The sequence below is a fragment of the Vulpes vulpes genome, chromosome 3 (assembly GCF_048418805.1).
Source record: "Vulpes vulpes isolate BD-2025 chromosome 3, VulVul3, whole genome shotgun sequence".
Classification (NCBI taxonomy): domain Eukaryota; kingdom Metazoa; phylum Chordata; class Mammalia; order Carnivora; family Canidae; genus Vulpes; species Vulpes vulpes.
In genome coordinates this window covers 118509021-118525022 of record NC_132782.1, presented here as the reverse complement: position 1 = coordinate 118525022, position 16002 = coordinate 118509021, and the positions used below count along the sequence as shown (strand labels likewise).

Sequence of the window (16002 nt, the reverse complement as noted above, 5' to 3'; positions counted from 1 at the left end):
AATTAGTGTTTTCCTTTCCTTTGGGTAAATACCCAGTAGTGGAATTACTGGATCATATGATATTTCTATTTTTAATTTTTTGAGGAACCTTCATACTGTTTCCCATAGAGGCTATGTCAATTTACATTGCCACCAATAGTACACGAGGGTTCCTTTTTCTCCAGATGCTTGCCAACACTTGCTGTTTCTTGTATTTTTGATACTAGCCATTTTGGTGTGAGGTGATATCTCATGGTAGTTTTGATTTGCATTTCCCTGACAATCAGTGATGGTGAGCATCTTTTCATGTGTCTATCGGCCATCTACACATTTTCTTTGAAAAGAGGACATTGACATGTTTGAAGAAGCCAGGGAAGTTGTTTAGGAGAATGTGCTGCGTTTTGGATCTGGCTGATTATTTCTTTATTTCGGCAAGAAGTTTATGTAGATAGTGTGTATTTCATTTTGTATCAAATCAGGTACCTAGTATCAGTTTAGCCCAATACCAAACATACTAATTTTGATCCTGTGATTCAAGTGGTGTCCACGCCTCTATTGCAAAAGTACCTTTCCCTTTTATAATATTTAATTAATCTACAGGATAATGTTTCCAAATACTTTATTCTGTTCTTCAGAAACCTTTTATCCAATGATATTCAGTACCCATTGATAATACTTACCTGAATAATTTATTATATGTTGTCTGCCAAACAGATTTTTCTAGTTCTATCATTTCTTCTAAATTTATGAGATGTCATTCTTTTAAGAAAAGAGCTTTCTCTTTCCAGCTCTCACTTCCTCTTCACATGGATTTGTTGATACCTTTTTTTTTTTTTGTGAAATCAATATGTTATAATACAGTACCATCAGTTTTTTAGTGCTCAACTGTTTCCCAGACTGGACTTCCCAAAGGGACTCCAAGGCAGGTCCTTAGCCTTTGGCTGTGTCTTCATGATTCACTGAGCCCTTCCCTGCTTTCTGTCAAAGTAACTCATTCCAGGAGCATCTTTCCATGTTCCACACCTGGAATCAACCATTCCTCCAAGAAATGCTGTCCCCCTTTAGTAGGCAAGGGTCTTTAGAAATCAATACCTGGTTGTCATAGCTGGAATGTATTTATTTATTTATTTATTTATTTATTTATTTATTTTAAAGATTTTATTTATATATTCGTGAGAGACACACACACACTGAGAGAGGTGGAGACACAGGCAGAGGGAGAAGCAGGCCCCATGCAGGTAGCCCGATGTAGGACTCGATCCCGGGATCCCAGGATCACACCCTGAGCCAAAGGCAGGTGCTAAACCACTGAGCCACCCAGGGATCTCTCATAGCTGGAATTTAAAACCAGACCATGGAATGCCGAAGCTTGGGCTCTAAATACTCTGTGACTATAGTTAAGTATGATATTCTCTAATGACTGAGGTACACAAAAGATGCATTGGGAATATAAAGGAGAATGGGGGTAAAAGGGAGGGTTGGGAAGAGAAGGTTTGCCTTGTTCATCCACCTTCACTGTTATTTCCATGCTGATGCCAGAGCTGTGTCATTTAACCACCTACTCGTGGTAGAAGGCAGGTCTCTCTTATTTGGGTCTCAAGTCTACCCCGAGATTTGGTTTTCCTCTATTTCACCCTGGTACCCCCCCGCCCCTGAAAAAAAATACTCTGGAAGAGCTTCTCTTTCCTGGGCATTCAGAAATGTCTGAGAGAAGCCACTCTTCTCTCCCTCATTCCACTCCTGCTCCTTCCTTGACACAGATTCACTCATTCTTCTGGACTTCATTGTTCCTTCCAAGCACATAAATTTGTTTTCTAAGTAATTCTCTTTCTCCAGAGTCATGATTTGGGAGCTTCTAATTACCTTCCCTCCTGATAATAGACCTCTTCAGACATCACTATCTAACACAAGAATTAGTACAGAATTTTAGCATGCTTAAGACCCGATTCTATATTTTCACTACCTTGCCTTAGACATATAAACTATATATATTTTTTTAGGAGGACAATTTTTATCACCCTAGCTAAATTTATATTTGCATAGTGAGGGAGTATAGGAGAAAGTGAGCAGGTTTCCTTAAAAGGGGCAGCAAAAACAAGCCAGCTGAGAGCTCACCTAGACTGCATAACTGAAGATATATGGCCTTGGTGGGTTTGGGCACTTCTAGATGGACTCCCTCCCCAGGCATCTTTTGTTTGTGCTGCCTTACACTCCTTAATTACTATGACTGCTGTTGCTGCTGCTACCATTAATGAATTAATAACACCATCTTGGGCTCATCAGCCATCTCAAATTTCTATCCATTTTGGCCCATAGAAGAGACAGCCAGCCTGTGACACGGCAGTTGAATAGTAATTAAGTGATCTTTCAGTGGCACAAAGGAAAGAATCAAGGGCCTATTTAAAACCATTCCTTTAGATCTATTTCAGATAGAAATCAATAAAGCATCCTTGCTTAGGATCACAATTGGCCTGGAAAACAGATCCACAACTTAGAACCCTGGCCTGCACTGCAGACCAGATCTCTCTCTGTCTGCTGACAAACTCCGAGAGCCAGGGTAACCCATTACTCACTCCTAACCTGTTTTTTTGCTGTTGCTTGACCACAAGCCAAGCAAAACGAACATTCATGTGGTGGACTTGGCAGCCGCCCCACTCCAGACTATGCTTTTCCACAGGCTGAGAGAGGCTTTGAAGCAGGCCTCCCCTCCGCTTTGCCCCAAGCTGGGGAATCACCCTTGGAGGAGCAGAGATCAGCCAACACTGAGTCACAATGGTCTTCAGGTCAGGCGACATTCAGGAAGGGCCTGGTCTATTGGCCTCATGACTTGGCCTAGTCCTGTGCTTCAAAATGGGTCAGACATCCTGCAAAAGCCTTTCTGCTGCATCTCTATGGTAAAGGGCAGCATTTTATACTCACACTTTAACATAAGAATGTCCATTCTTTTGCCTGTATGTATTAAGTCAGAAAAGTGCCCCAGTGTGAAGGTTTAGAAATGTTTTGCAAACTCACACTCAGTTTACCTATATTTAATTACAGGATATGGACTCAGATATGGTCATGATTCCATTCACAGAGCACTGGAGTGAATGGATGGATAAATGAACAGATGAAGTTGGAATACCAAATGAGGGAATAGAATTAATGAATGAAAACAGAACGAATGTGTAGAAATCTGGATTTGGTGCCTGGCTCTGTCGCTTCTTGGCCTTTCATTTAACTACTTGGATATCAACAGCCCCATCTAAAAAAATAAAAGGTTTGGGGAAATAATTACTCGTATCTCTTCCAGCTATAAATGGTTTATTATTTCGGTCACGTGCACACACAGGTCAATACACAGGAATCAAACCAGTTTATAAGTCATAGCCATTAGTAACAAATGGCCTCCAAATAAGCCAGAATCCAAAAGCACCCCCAAATTGAATTACACTGCATGGTTAACAAATTGTGAGTTTGAATTTTGATGCTGTCACAGAGTCAAGTAATTCCATCTCTCTGATACATGTCATCACCTGTAAATTCTAAACAAATTTACTCCTGAAGTATTTAGAAAATAGCAAAAATAAATATACTACTTACCCCAGGCTATTGTCCCAAGATGGACACAGATGAGCTCTTCAACTGGCTCTTGTTTGAAGACTTCTAATGCTGGAGGAAATAATGAGTTTGAGTCACACTAAAGGTCTTCCATTTAAGGAACAATTAAGGGAATCCTTCATAAAGTGCTAGTATGCCACAGTTAGCATGAATGCTTACGATTACCTGGATTGTGGTCTCTCTACTGCTATTATAGAAATGTCACTACTTCTGGCTCTCCTTTAACCTCTATCCTCGTGCTCTGTTAATAAAAATCATTCTAGGAGTTGACATTTCTAAGAAGTTGAAAATAAGTAAAATAAGAACATCTTCAGGGTTCCAAAAAAGATCACCCATCTATAAAATGGATCATACTCTCCCCCATCTGCCAAATGATTTCTCCTTCTTACAAGCTGTCTTACATGTAATTAAACAATGAAGTCAAAATGGCCAGTGGCATCAAATGTACAAACTTTCTTGGCACATCCAATTCCAATGGAAATCTAGGCAGTTATTGGGACGGATTAAGGAATGGAATTTATCATGTCTCCAGGATCAAATACCTCCAGCACTTATTGCTGTAGTAAGAATATTTTAGCAAATGATCAATTAATAAATTTTACCACCCCTGAAATGTTTCACTTCATCCTTCCAGTTTTGACATTAAGTCCTAAAAGTCCTGGGGCAGAATAAAGCAAGCATGCTAAAGGAATTTAGACATCCTCTCTTATGTCCTCACAAGGCCATAGTCATTATCAGAAGAGGTTTTAAATTTCTTTAAGAAAAAAAAAATAAATTAATTAATTTTTTTAAGATATCAAGAACCAAACCTGAAAGACCTAGATCACACAACTTCTCCAAGCCTGTATAGGATTCTTCTCCACCAAAGCTTAGCCACAAAGTGCAGCTGGACCAAAGAAGGCCATGGAGTAGAGGGGAAAAAAGAGAAATCCAGGGTGCCTGGGTGGCTTAGCGGTTAAGTGTCTGCCTCTGGCTCAGGTCATGATCCCCGGTCCAGGGATCGAGTCCCACATCGGGCTCCCTGTGGAGCCTGCTTCTCCCTCTGCCTGTGTCTCTGCCTCTCTCTCTCTGTCTCTCATGAATAAATAAATTAAATCTTTGGGAAAAAAAAAGAGAGAGAGAGAGAGAGAGAGAAATCCCTCCCCTTTGGTGGCCAAGGAATTGTGGCTGAATGAAGGAAGGCAGTTGGAGAGAGGAGATTTGGACAGTGTGGAAAAAATAATAAAACATACATTCGTTGGTTGATTCTGTGTTAAAATGACAAGACTGCAGTTCAGGTAAGAGTGGTACATAAAGAGAAAATGTAGGAGGGAAGAATCCTTTCGTCACATGCACTGTATGTTCTCAAGGAAGTTGCTAGTTGTATTTTCAGAAGATAACAAGTAAGATGCTCTACAACACTTAACGCCCCGTGCCGACGGGAGCGGAGACACAAAGAGCTCTGTTCAGACACCAGGCAGATGGGGAAACAATGCAAATCTGAACAAACCATGACCTGTTATGTTTATGGAGAAGCAAGAAGCCTCTGGAGATAATCAACTTTTAAGCACAAAGCTTTTGTTTAATCCTCCAGGGATGAACCTTCCATTGCAAAGCACAGGATAATCACAAAGCTTGTCAAACATATTGGGCGTAGATGCGCATTATAGGAAACAGAAGCTACTCATTTAAAGTGTAAATGTAATCGCCAGCTTGTGTCAAGTGACACACCACCATGTAAACTGTGTAGATTCTTTTGTAAATGAGAGAGCACTTCCCCCTGCAGATTGAAGGAAACAAATGTTCCTTCTAGACATTTCCGACCTTAATACATTGTGAAGCTCTGTTCTCCTTTAGTGGTTTGCATATAGAATGAGCCATGGAGGACAGGAGGCCAGATGGAAGATATGGAAAAAACTCAGAAGTTGTACCTCAAGGGCTGGGGTGAGGCCAAGTAGCTGGAATGGCCCCTCAAGCCCTGAGAGAGATGAACAGGAACACCTGTGAGTTTACTGACATCACACATCTGCACCAGGTGCCAGGAGGAGACCAATGTGGCCCAACTCCAGCGTACCCGAGTTATCCTCTCTGCCACCTAAAGTTAACGCAAACCACCCCTTGCCTGCAAAAATACTCAAGAGCCATGTATTCTTGCACTGTGCGCCTTTGAAGAGGATGTAGAGGTGAAAATATGACTAAGTAAGCACTTATTCCAAAGAGAAAGACTAAAAATTACCCAAAGGGCTGCTTAAATTATTAATTCAGGCTAATTTTTTTTTTCAGGCTAAATTTAAAATGATTGAGGACTAAAAGTTAATTCAGTTTTTTTCCCTGCTGCATAGTGAATGGGGATCACCAGGAAGTCTAGATCAGTTAGAGACAAAAGAAAGAAAATATATTACTTTGCAGTTGTTGAATGAGTGAATTTAGAACTTTACTACGTTGTCTATGAAAGAAGAGATGCAATGACAACTCTAATCTGAGGGGCCCCCATGAAATCTTTATCAACTTGCTACTTATCCTAGCCTGAAAAAAATAATCCTCCAAACCTTTCAGTAAGTAACAAAGGTAGATGCCTTAAGTCCAGGTAGGAGTATCAAAAATGAACCTTGGAGGGTGGGGAATAAGCCCAATTAGTGAATCTGAAATTAACTCAGGAGAATTGTTATCCAGCTAGTCTCTGTGAGTCATGCCCTGGAGGAATAAAATAAAGGGAGCAATGAATCATTGAGCACTTACTATGCACCAAATGCTATCCCACAGAACATTCTTTGATGATAGGAATGACCTATATTCACATTCCCCAGTATGTTAGTCACAGCCACATGCGGCTGTTGAGCCCTTGAAATGTGGCTAGCATAACTAAGGAAATACATTTTTAATTTTAATTAATTTAAATAGCCACATGTAGCTAGTTGTTAGTGCTATTGTATTGGACAATGAAGCCTTATATAAATGTTAAGGTATTTGAGACTCTAAAGCTTTGCGGATACTCAAGGCAAGGGAATATATTGGCCACAATCTCTGGGATTCAAAAAACAAAGCATAAACTAAATCAGAAATACTGCCCACTTCCCAGTTTTCATAAAGTTAGCTCTGCCCTAAAGTACCAACACCTTTGGTTTGAGAAATAATTATTTAGGGCAATTGTATGTATCACATTCTGTCACTGAATTTGGTTTGAACAGAAATGAGCTAAAGTTCTTCTCCTGAAATTGCTTGAAAATGCTTAGGGCAGTAAAATACTACAAGTAGCAAAGAGATGTTTTTGATTCTGAATTTCAAATAGTTTCTCCCTTCTTTATTCCTAGGAGTTTATTTTTTCTTATTCCTTTGCTTTCATTTTTCAGAAACTAATTAGAAATAAAATAAGAAATGCTAAGCATATAATGGTTATTATGCAGCTTCTATGTAACTCAAATGATGAAGAGGCATTTTGAATATCACCTACTTAGCCACAGTGCTCCTCTATTCTAAAGATTATATTTTACAGTCTTGGTGACTCTGAAGTTTTACAGTTCAGGTCTGGATTTTGGTAAATAAAATATGCAGTATGAGAATGTTAGCATCATGTGCGACAGGCTAAGATATGAGGAGGGAAATATTCAACAGGCAGGCTGGCATATTTTTTCCCTACATATTTAAATTGAGAACCAAAAATTGAAGTAAAAAGGCAAAATAGGAATAAATGCATTTTAGAGACAATAGTGCATGTACTACCCTGAATATAATATTGACCATTCAATTAAAACAGTCAAAGGAATTTTATTGATGAGCAAGAGGAATTGGGAAAACATATAAAGCATACATATAAAATGAATTTGTAGCCCAGTTGGATGAAGGCTTCAATTAGACAGAAGCACCATAATGTGGCATTTGATGTTTACTCTATTTGTCAGATTTCTGGAAAACTTCTTTAAGTGTAGATGGAGAAATTATTCTAAATAATAGTAAAAAAAAAAAAAGAAAGAAAGAAAGAAAAGAAAGAAAGAAAGAAGAAAGAAAGAAAGAAAGAAAGAAAGAAAGAAAGAAAGAAAGAAAAAGAGCATGTGAAATCCATTTCTTACCATCTGGAGAACTTGGCCCAGTACAGATTCTAGTGTTTCAAATAGGATCATCAGCATATCCTAGACAGCAATATATGAAGAATCTTAGCAAAGATGGGGACTTTTCATTGTCTTAAGCAACAGAATCACAGGCTCCATCCATCTGTGAATTGCTTCTATTCTCCATTGCAGGCAATTGCAGCTCACGCAACCACATTTGCTCAAGATCCATCATTCAATGTGTCATTCCCAATTTTCATGACATGCCCTTCATCAGGGCTCCATCAAAATGATTCAGGCAGGAGGTGATTTAAAATGGTTCATGTGGTAGAAAATTTCATGGGTTTTGAAGCCTGACATAGGGGAAAAACACATATACACATACACATACACATACACATACATTTTACAAAGTATTTTCTTACACATTTTACAAAGGAAATCTAGTAGCCAATTCTTTATTTATAATGCTCATAATACCATGGTGTTCTCAACATGTTCATGCTGCCATAAAATTCCAGAATAATACAAGTAAAAGTTTGCTTCAAATTCTTTTCAAAAATGTAAAAGTTCAAAGTACCTACCAACATTGATCTATTTGGTTACTCCTTAGATATTCCATTTAAAGAGTGTAAACAGAGACTGGATAAAAGACAGATGGAGGATGTAAAGGGAACCCAACTGCCATATCCATGGCCCCTAACAGTGTGCATGTTCTCTTCTATTTACTTTGATCCATAGCCTATGTTTCCAGCCTAGAGACTTAAATGAAACTCTGATGGCAGAGTTGGTAGATACATTTAAAAAGGTAACTCTTTGGAGAAAACAGTGGATAAAATACCTCTAGATGATTTGATTATGAATAAAGAAATAAAACATATGGATTTAATGATAGATTTAAAAGACATTTTAAAGAAATCACAAGTAAGTATTACATAAAATGCTATACTAAATTTTTTTTTAAGATCTTATTTTCAAGTAATCTCTACACTCAACGTGGGGCTCAAACTTACAGCTCTGAAATCAAGAGTTGCATGTTCCTCTGACAGAGCCATCTGGGTGCCCCAAAACTTTTAAAAACCTTAATAAAATTGATGATTTCCTGGAAAAATAGAAATCAAAATGGACCCAAATTTATGAATCTAAAGAATAGATCCCCCACAAAAAGTTCTTGACTCTTAGTCAATGAGAAATAAAGAGAAAGTGTTCAAGATTTATCTTTTAAACAGGCTCAAAGACCATATCAATGAGTTAAAAATTATACTTATTAGCTCTAATTATTAGGCACTTACTATCTGCTTGAGATTACATTGCATTAAGTGTTTTACATGCCTTATCTCTTTAATCTTCAAACAACCTCATAATAGGAGTTATTATTTTTCAAGTTCTATAAGATAAAACCCTGAGGCCTAGAGAGAGCTCATAAAGTTATATAGGTCTCAACCTGGATTCAAACACAAGTTACAAAGAATGCCTTAATAGATAAATTATTTTACAACATGGAAATCTACCTAACTCACTGGATCAAATACAAATGCCCAAAAATAGCTTGTTTCTGGAGTCCTCAAGTAGGCTGGTCTGAAGCCTGAGTCAGTGGGTGGGCAGGCTTGTTTTCTGGGTGAACAGGGGCCAGCCTGGGGCCTGGGTCAATGGAGATTATCATATAAGCCTGGGGCTGCAGGGAGACCAACTTCACACTGAAGTAGGCATTGAGTCTGAATTTATAAGGGCCAGCCTGGAGCCTGGGTCCGTAGGAATGGGCCTGGTCCTGAGTCCACAGGGGTCAACCTGACACCACTGAGGTCCACTGGGGACGGCTTGATGCCTGGGTCCATAGGGATAGGCTTACTGCCAGGGATCACAGTTTTGGGACTAGAATCTGGGTTTACAAGGGTATGCCTAGAATCTGGGTCCAGGAGGCTGGGCATGTACATGCCTTGGTTTGTAGGGGGACCTGGTCCTGGGCCTACAGCTTTGGACCATGAGGACTGGCCTAACACTGGTACACCTGGAGCCTTGGCCATGTGGATAGGCCTAGAGCCTGAGGCTACAAGGCCAGCCTTTACCAAAGCAGAACTATTGCCTTTGGCTGCAGGGTCAGCCTGATGCAGGTACAGGCCAGGAGCTCATATCTACAGAGGCTGGCCTGGAGCCTGAGTCCACATGGACTAACCTAATGCTGGCAGCAAATACTTGCTATTGGCTGGAGGCTCAGCAGAGATGGTCTACCGGAACGGCCTGGGCTCCTCACAGCGTGGCAGCTGGTTTCCAAGAAGGATCATCTGAAGAATGAGAATTCCAAAAGACTAAGGCAGAAGCTACAGGCTTCTCTGACCAAGCCTTAGGAGTATCACTTCTACCACATTTTACTGGTTCCAAGCTAATCACGAAGGCCAGCCTCGATTGAAGGGGAGGGGAATTAAACTCACCTCTAGACAGGAGTAGCAAAGAATTTGTGGCTGTCTTTAACCTATACAGTCCTTTAACATAACAAGTTATTTCCTTAAACAAATAGCTAATATCATACTTAGTGTAGAAACAATATAGCCATTCCTATCGAAAATCAGGAGCAAAAGTAAGAATGTTATTACTATTTTAAGAAATTGTTCTGCAAATGATTTCTAGAGCAATGAGAAATATAATGGAAATGAGAGACATGAAAAGAGAGAGATGGAATTTATCTTTATTCACTAATGGTACACATTTTATACTTAGAAATGTTAGGAAAATCAATCAAAAATTAAATGAGAGAGTTCATTAAAGTATCTGATTGAAATAAAACAGTACTAAGATCAAAGGTTTCCTTATGTACTAGAAATCACTGATTGTTAGATATAATGGACAAAAAGATTTCAGCTCACAACAGAAACAACAAAAAATTTAGCTAAAATAATATTAAAATAAAATATATACCAAATATCAAGGAAACTATCAATATGTATTAAAAAAGACTTGACATAGAAAAACATATGATGTTTTTATTAGGGGACATATGATGTCCCCCCCTAATTCAGTAGAGACTTAAAAGACATTAATTAATTGCAAAGTGTGATCTTTATTTGAATTTGAATACAAACAACAAAGTAAAAGTAACTAATTAAAACATTTATTATATTTAAGAATTTTTTTTAAAGATTTACTTATTTATTTATTCATGAGAGAGAGAGAGAGAGAGGCAGAGACACAGGCAGAGGGAGAAGCAGGTTCCATGCCGGGAGCCTGACGTGGGACTCAATCCCAGAACTCCTGGATCGGCCCTGGGCCAAAGGCAGGCGCCAAAGCGCAGAGCCACCCAGGGATCCCCATTTAAGAAGTTTTGAACCCTTACTCCATACTGATATTTAGTAAGGGTTTTAAACCTTACTCCATATTAATATTTAAAAATTATTATAAATTTTTAGATTTGATAAAAATATTGTGATTATATTTTTTATTATATTTTTATTTTTTATATTTTATATTTTTTATTATATTGTTTTTCTTTTAGTGATACATACTGATAAATTTACAAATAAAACTGTATGATGGTAGATATACACATAATTGCCAGGAGTTGACAGTTATTGAAGCTAGGCAATGGGTACGGGTAGATTTGCATAACCCTATATGTATAGGTTCATATTTGCCATAATAAGAAGTTTCCTTTAAACTACTATGAAGCAATAATAACTAAAAATGTTAAGCCCTTGGCGTAAGTAAAAACAGAAGAATCAATGAAACAGAGAAAAATAGCTTAGAAACAGATCCAAGTATATATGCTGTATGTAAAAGATAAATTAATGATCAATTCTGAAAAATGAATTATGTAGTGTACCTTCTTGGGAAAATTGACTGACCTTTTATCCAGAAAAAAGTCAACTTAGATCTATCATTCACTAAAAATTAGGTATAAGTGGATTAAATAACTAGGAAATCCAAATGACAGTTTATCTGATATCGGACAAGGAATGACTATCCATGTAAAAAAGCAATAAAAGAAATCATAAAAGAAAGTGAAAGATTTGAACATGCAAAAATTTAAAATGTCAGTATATCAAAGATTATTGTAAAATGTCCATAATACATCCAACAAACTGAAAAGAAATGTATGGCAAATTGGCAGCTAAAGGGAAAATCTTTTTTTTTAAGTTTTATTTAAATTCCAATTAGCTAACATACAGTGTAATATTAATTTCAGGTATACAATATACTGATTCAACAATTTCATACATCACCAGGTGCTCATCACAAAAACATACTCTTTAATCCCCATCACCTATTTCGCCCACCTGTCCACTGACCTCCCCTCTGGTAAACCACCAGTGTGTTCTCTATGGTTAAGGATTTGTTCCATGATTTACTTCTCTCTCTCTCTTCTTTTCTCTTTGCTCGTTTGTTTTGTTTCTTAAATTCCACATATGAGTGAAATTATATATGTGTTCTTCTCTGACTGACATTTCACTTAGCATAGTATCTCTAGCACCATCTATGTCATTGCAAATGGCAAGATTTCATTCTTTTTTATGGCTGAGTGATATTCCAGTGTGTGTGTGTGTGTGTGTGTGTGTGTGTACACATCTTCTCTATCCATTCACCTATGGATAAAGAACACTTGGGCTGTTTCCATAATTTGGCTATCATAGATGATTCTATTACATATCAGTTCCGTGGATCCCTTTGACTTAGTATTTTTGTATTCTCTGGACAAATACCAAGAAGTGCAATTGCTGGATCATAGAGTAGTTCTATTTTTAACTTTTTGAAAAACCTCCTTCCATTTTCCAGAGTGGTTGCACCAATCTGCATTCCCACCAATAGTGCAAGAGGGTAAGGGAAAATATTGTTAATATATTACATACTTCATCCAAATTCAAAATAGAAACATAAAAGCATTATATTAGGTGAACAAAGTATAGACAATTCATGAAAAAGAAATTTTAAATGTCTACTGAATAAATTTTTAAAAATAAATCTCACAATGTAATCAAAGAAGTAAAAAAATTAAAACATTAAAAGTTGTTTTAATTTGTCAAACTATCAAAATAATACTAATCTTGATAAGACTATGATGAAAGAAATTTCATACACTGAGAATGGAAGTCTGTGTAATTTATCCAAAAGCCATTTGGCAATATAGTATGCAGTGTCTTCAAAATGTTTCTACATCTTAATCCAATAATTCCAAACCTGAGTTTGTCATAAACAAATAATTTGAAGTGCAGACAGAACTTTATGTATAAGAATAATACACACATCATTATTTATGATATACATCGATATGATGTGGCTATTAAAAATTATGTTCCGGGAAATATTTACCAACACCAAAAAACTTCACATCATTAAGCTCATGTTCACACTGTAATGTTCCTACTATAAACATACAGAAAAAGACTAGAAAGAAATCACCTGAATATTCATAAGATAAAAATCAATGAAATAAATTTAAATTTTATGAATAATTTTTAATAAAATGAAAAAAGACTCATAATATGTAAGGTTTTTTTTTTTTTAAATCTTTTTTTTAAAATTTTATTTATTTATGATAGTCATACAGAGAGAAAGAGAGAGGCATGGAGTATAAGATACATCAAATAGGGCAGCCTAGGTGGCTCAACGGTTTAGTGCTGCCTTCAGCCCAGGGCCTGATCCTGGAGACCCGGGATAGAGTTCCATGTCAGGCTGCATGGAGCCTGCTTCTCCCTCTGCCTGTGTCTCTGCACCACCCCCCTCTGTCTCTCATGAATGAGTAAATGAAATCTAGAAAGAAAGAAAGAAAGAAAGAAAGAAAGAAAGAAAGAAAGAAAGAAAGAAGAAAGGAAGAAAAAGAAAGAGAAAGAGAGAAAGAAAGAAGAAAGAAAAAGAAAGAAAGAAAGAAAGAAAGAAAGAAAGAAAGAAAGAAAGAAAGAAAGAAAGAAAATAAAGAAAATCCATCAAATACATGCAGAGAGATGGTAATCAAATTCCAGTCTAGCTACATGCAGATCAAGCAACAATCCAAACAGCTTGGGATTCCAAGTAGCCAAGAAAAAGGCTGAAGGGGACCCAGTTATCCATGTTAGGAACAGGTGAGGAGTTCAAAATATTAAAGATAGAGGTGGGACCACACTGCTTACGAACTGCCTGATGCCACAGCAAAGGGCACAGCAAAGCGCTAGCGGCTCCCAATATACGATTTCCTGTAAGGGCAAGAATCAGGGTCTGTGTGGGCCTAAGTCTGAATCTGCAGCTGTCTGTAGAATGAAAGAATGAGAGAACCGATACTGGATAAGACACACACAAAAAAGAGGTGGTTTAATATTGCAGGTGGTCTCTGACAGATATAGAAAGCAAGCTTTAAATAAAAGGCTGACACTTTCTACTGAGAAAAGAGAGAATTATTGATACCAAACAGTTCAACAAGCCTTATAGTGCAGCCAAGTAACTCAGCACAGCTCAGGATCAGAATGAATCAGTCCAGGTGAGCCATAAAATAAACAAATAGCCTGCATTAGACTCACAGAACTGGCTCTGTGAGGCTCCAGGCTCAAAGATGTCTTGGTGAACGTGGAGTGTGCTGACGGAGGGGTTATGGACTGGCTGCTTTTTTAATCAACAGAATAATTTTTTAATGCTCTTTGAATGCCTAGTGAGCATGACAGCCACAGGTCCCTCAGTCCTATCATCTAACAGGTAGGAAAAATCCAATTATTTTTCCTGCTGAATTACCCTGCATAAGATTCCAACAGTTTACTTTGGAGTCCATCAGAAAGAAATGAGTTTACCTGTTTTGATTGACCTTTTGAATGAATAATGGAAATGAAAATTTCTGTAAGTAAAGAATTGCTGTTTAATGCTTTCTTCATCCCCATAGTATAGAAACAGAAGTAATTTTTTTTCTACCACATTTAAGTCTGTTCTATACCATAGTCTTATAAAATGTATCCTTGACACACTACACATCCAGGGCGTGGAGGAGGAGGTGGGCAGACTGTTTACTTTGTGAACTTGTTAAGAGGCTTTTGGTATGATACTCCGGGGGGTTGATCTCTGCACCCACTGTATACAGTTGATCATGTCAGACAGTGGTTTACCTTTTACAGGACCATTTATATCATTCCTCTCTTCCCCTTATGGGATGACTTTTAACATTTCTTATGTACGGAAACTAATAGGCATCTTTGGTAAAACACCAGAAAATGCCTTTCTTTGCTTTTCCAGATCTACAAGTGGTTCCGAACCAAGACAGCAGACATCTTGGGGTTGGCTTACCCCAGAGGATGCTACAACCACCTCCTCCACCCAGAAACTTGTTTTTAGAAGTAAGCAAGTGGCTTTAACCTTATAGATGATTGACTCAGAAATACAGAATATATGGTTACACCTACTATAACCTGTCTGGTTAAGACCTGTCCGGGCAATGGAGAAAAATGTAATAACAGAAAGCTTCAAAGTAAAATTACCCCCTAGCACTTACTAAGAGCTCATTGTACAGAAACCAGAGTAGAAGAGGCCCCATATAGCCACATAATCTTACCTTCTGTGCCCAAGATGGAACTGAAATTAAATAAATGTAGGCATTCAACATTTAATAGGGAGTTCTGCCAAAAATTGAAATCAGGCCACCCAAAAACCTGCCATGAAGGGAATATTTCTTTAATAAAAAGGCCTAGGGTTCCATAACACCTAAAATTGGATCTTTGGTCTTCTGTGAAATATCAGCCACTCCCCTGAAAGGTGCATTCATAATGAGCCAACCGTCTTCCCTGCGTGGATTTATCAGCACCTGCATAAGAATCTGAATCATGAAAAAAAAAAAAGAATCTGAATCATGTACCCTAATTATGATGAATGTAATAGCTCTGCCTTATCTTTTTGCTTATCTACTAACCCAACATAATATCCATGACGTTTCTAGAAAGGAGGAAGTTTTATGTTTTCCCTGATCAATGAAAATATATAGGTAACTGTAAACATCCCAGAAGTATTGTCTTCTAACCTAAAATTTCTACCTTCTCCTTGTTAATCACTAATTCACAATACATAATTCTGAGTTAAGAAGTATAAAGCACTAGTCTTTATATTGCTTTACATTCACAATACTCACAGGAAAAAGGAAGTACAGTAGTGATTTTCCATCTTTCCAAGTCATTTTCTAAAATTGCCTCATTCACTCACTCGAGTATCTGTTAGGCCAGGCACTGTCCTAGTTAGCTGGCACAAAGCAGTGAACAGAACGGACACAAATCCTGGCCCTCATGGAGCTCATATTCAGCAGGGGTTAGGGTAGGTGTGGTTTATTCAACACATTGCAATGTATACCTTTTCCAGAATGCATTCACTACTCAAAGTACAAGCCAAAAATACAAAATTATCATTTCTAGAATTATAAGGGATCCAAGTGTTTGCTAGACCCTTCCAATGCAGAACCAGAATTGTG

At 37.7% G+C, this 16002-nt stretch overlaps 1 protein-coding gene across 2 annotated transcripts in view; it reads right to left on the bottom strand.

The window, feature by feature from the left end:
• Positions 1 to 16002, bottom strand: part of VAV3 (vav guanine nucleotide exchange factor 3) — a 439091-nt gene that overhangs the window by 388185 nt on the left and 34904 nt on the right. For both annotated transcript variants that reach the window (XM_072754465.1, XM_072754466.1), the window contains exon 2: positions 3562 to 3630. The gene's annotated coding sequence lies outside the window, so the exon portion shown is untranslated. The remainder of the gene's footprint in view (positions 1 to 3561; positions 3631 to 16002) is intronic.